Source organism: Cucumis melo, chromosome 5 (assembly GCF_025177605.1).
Source record: "Cucumis melo cultivar AY chromosome 5, USDA_Cmelo_AY_1.0, whole genome shotgun sequence".
Taxonomy (NCBI): Eukaryota; Viridiplantae; Streptophyta; class Magnoliopsida; order Cucurbitales; family Cucurbitaceae; genus Cucumis; species Cucumis melo.
In genome coordinates this window covers 5068577-5072823 of record NC_066861.1, presented here as the reverse complement: position 1 = coordinate 5072823, position 4247 = coordinate 5068577, and positions in this window count along the sequence as shown.

Sequence of the window (4247 nt, the reverse complement as noted above, 5' to 3'; positions counted from 1 at the left end):
GACTTTAACCAATTCTCGCTCTCTTTTAGTGTTTATTCAATCTTGTTCTCGTTTGAAGTTTTTTTTTTTTTTTGTTTTTTTTTTGTTTTTTGTTCCAAGAAGTACATGGTCTCCACTGGGTGTTTGATTGAGTTAATAATTACACACAGCTTACCTCAACTACCAATCAAAAGCAAAGGATCATGGTTCAAATTTCTACCTTCATTTGTATTTAAAAAATGGTTAATGAATTCACATACAATAAAAGTACAAATATGTCCGTTGAGTGTTTTCAATTTTACATTCACTTTACCACAATTTATTTAAGCCATTAATTTTAATCATAACACTTTCGGTAGTAGTAAGCTTTAATTAATTAGTCACCGTTATTGTGTCACATCACATTTATTTACATTTTGATTGAATAAATATGTTTAATTGTGAAAATTGTCTTTAGGTCCCAATGTTATTGCATGTGCTAAGTGTAAAATAAATTATGGGAGATTCTTAATAGTGTTAGGCTATTTGGTAAAATAAATCACTACAAGAAAAAACCTCTATTATGACAGTTGGTTCCATTCCATATTGAAAGGATGGAACAAATAACTGTCATCAAATGTTAAAAAGCGAGTTTTTTGCGGAAAAAGACGGTAATTTCGGAATGCCCCAAATACATGACAGTTATTTGCTGTCATAATATGTAAGGGCATTATAGAAATTAATTAAATATTTTTTTATTAAAATAAAAAAAATAAAGAAAAGGCAAAATCCCTCCCTCACGCAAAACCTCATGCACACTCCCATTTCCTTCTTCAAAATCCCTCCTGTTCCCATCTCCTCCCTCAGCGCCGCCGACCGTCTCCTCCCTTTTCGTCGCCTCCCTCACGCAAAATCCCTTCCGTTTCGGTTCGAACGCTGCTGCTACCATTTCGGTTCGAATGTCGGTTGTCTCCTCCCTCACGTAAACTTCTTGAAGAGTACATCATTTACTTTTTAGCTATATTGATTGTTGCTACATGACATAAGTCTTTTTTGGTTATCATGTTTCATTTCTTTTCTTCTTCCCCTACGATCATCTGCACTATCAACGTGTGCCTTAGCTCCCACCATCGACGGTGATGCTGCCTGTGACGTCGTGGGCTATGCTATGCTGTGGGTTGTGTTGAATCATCGTAGACCAAAGCAAACGGTGAGCAATCTCCATTCTAACTCGACAGTGATACCTTTAATTTTAAAATTCAATCAACCAAAAAAGGAAAAGTGCCGGCTTTTTTAATGTAATTAAAAAGGCTTCGATTTCACTCATTCCCTCGATGACTATTCATGAAAATGCATGAAAGAACTGAGATTGTGTCTATATCTTATAAGCCCACGATATAGCATCACATCTTCTCATTTCTTTTTCATTTTTCAACAACTTTTTGTGTATTTTCATTGATTTCTCTTCCTCAGGTGAATTTCTTCACAGGCGGTTCGATTTGTATTTTTATGAGTATTAGTTTCCATTCTGATTGTTCATTTTTTTAGCACAATTTGGAGAATGCTTTCATGGGTTTTGGTTGTTTCGTTGGATTTTTGTTTTTTAGTGATTTTGGGGTCAACCCACATTTTGTTATGACCATTTTCTTGTTTCATTTGCATGGGTTTGAGTTTGTTGAATCTAAATCCGTTGATAGATGAAATGCGATTTTTTTGTTTTGTGGTTCTTTGTTTTTTTTTTTTTTGGATTTTATTTAGTTTGAGATTTGTCGTTTGAGCTGTGTTTTTGGGCCTTGCAGATTGAAGTGTTTTTGAGTTTTGTGGGTTGAACTTGAAGTGGGTACCTGGAAATGGAGAATGGTAAAATTGTTTGTTAGTCTATGGAATTTTAGCTTCGGGTCTATTAGGTATTCACCGTATTATAACATTTTTTTATATAAAATTAAGTTTATGTCTAATTAAATCTTAAATTTTCACTTTCATGTTTTATAGATTTATGATATGTTTTTGTTAATATCGATTAGGTAAAGTATTTATTAAAAACAAAATTGAGAATTCAAAGATCTATTTAATACAAAATCAAGAGTTTAAATACTTATTAGAGACTTTTTCTTTTTTTTTTTTTAATGAATGAGTTAGTGTGTACAAAAACTTGAAAGTTCATCGATCCTATTTTAAACACTATTTGAAACAAATTAAGGTTTAAAGGCTAAAATGATAATCACTTTGGGAAAAAGCATTTTAGTTCTCAGGTTGATTTTGTAGCTTGCAATTCACTGTGAGACACTGTCATATATATATGTGTATGTATATATAATATTTGAATGACTAAGTTGTTTGAATCTATTCGTTTTTTTTCTTTTTTTTTTTGAAAAAGGATACTTCACTCCCGCTTCATTTATAAAATAAAAACGATTAGTACAAGAAGCGATTGAATCTATTCGTTTTAATCCATATTTAAAAGTAATTTTGAAATAATTATAATTAACTACATGTGTTATATTCAAAATCACGATAAAACACATCTTTATTAATTAACTCAAAATGGTTTTAGTTTATACTCATAAATGTGATTTTCATGCAACTATAATTGATCTTGAATTACTAAAATGAGACACTTTTGACATGAGAAAAGTGAGGATTTTGATGCTCTTACAAAATTACTCCAAGCATGTCATTGGAGTTATGCACACATACCAGCTATACATATTTTCTAAAAATAAATTAAATGTTACATACATCATCTTTTACGATCTACCTTTTTACGAGTGGAATGATACCTAATCTAATTATGAGTTGTGAACATAGCTTAATAGCAATTTACGACATGCACTCATCTCTTTTGAGGTTGGAGGTTATGTAACTATGAGCATAAATCAACCATACATAATCTAATTTCATACCATTTTCCATTCTAATAAAGAAAAAGAAAAAACAAATTATCAACCTCCAAGCTGTAGAAATTAATCCATCTTCCTATTGAAGAAGTGTGAGTAAATGAAATCTCTTTTTTTCCCTATATCACAATTTCTTGATCAAAAGCAATAATAAATTATGGATCTGTTTGGTAAGAAAAGAAAAAACAACAAAAAGACAATGGAAGCGAAAAAAGAAAAATTTTACTTATGGATTTGTTAGAATTAACAAAATTTTGATGCATTAATATTACAAATTAAAGAATGACTAAAAATTAAATATTAATTCTGTATTAGTTAACTGTCCAAAAAAACTACGAAATACAAAGAACACATCCAAAGCAATGAAAGATAATCTATATCATCATAACCTTTTGCTCAATTGAAGAGCTCTTAATGAAGAAACCCAAATTACCCTAAACCAAAAAAGTCAGCTTTGAATCCATATAAAGATTAAAGAGAAAATCGATACTCGAAAGACATATTTTAGGGTTCAATTATTCAATAACGTTCATATAAGCATAGAGGTTCAAACCTTTGATATATATTGTTAGGCCGTCAAGAAAACATACGCTTAATAAGTAGTTGAGCTTGAGTCGGTATCACAGATGATGATGACCAAGTCGAAGCTCCAAATCAACACCATCACCATTATTCCAAAGTCGCCTCCTCCCGTTGGTCGATCCAATTTGTAAGCTCAAATCTGACCCCCAAAGGTTCATATTAAAGTGATCTCCATGTAGGTTGGAAGTTGATGCTTGATAATCCACTTGAGACTTACTCAAAAGAGGCCCAAAATAGGGGATACTGTTGAAAGTGGATGGACCGATTATTTGATTATTGCTTTGAAGTGAAGAAGAAGAAGAGGAAGAAGAAGAAAAAGAGGTTGTTTTTGGAGGTTTATTTTGTCTATCTTTTCTATGAATATTCATATGGCCTCCAAGAGCTTGAGCGTTGGTGAATCCACGTTTGCAAAAAATACACTCATATGAACGTTTAATAATAATATTATTGAAATTATCTGAATAATTATGATGGTGATCATGATCATCTTCCTTTGTTATTGCTTCTGATTGTTCTAATTGATCATCACTTGAACTCTCTGAGCAGTTGCTGCTTCCTAGTTTTTGATCTGAATAATCCATCAAGAAATTAAGTGTGAGGGTGGTTAACTAAAAAGAGTTTTGTTATTTGAAGAGAGAAAGAGATGGGTCATTGGAAATGGATATTTGAGAATTGAACAAAACTAGGGTTTTTATGGAGATGATGGAGGGGAAAAGAAATGGGAAAGGAAGTTGCCAAGAAATTGTGTTATGCAAAACATTATATTAAATATATCATATTCTATCTTCTCAACGTTGGTATCTAATTTAT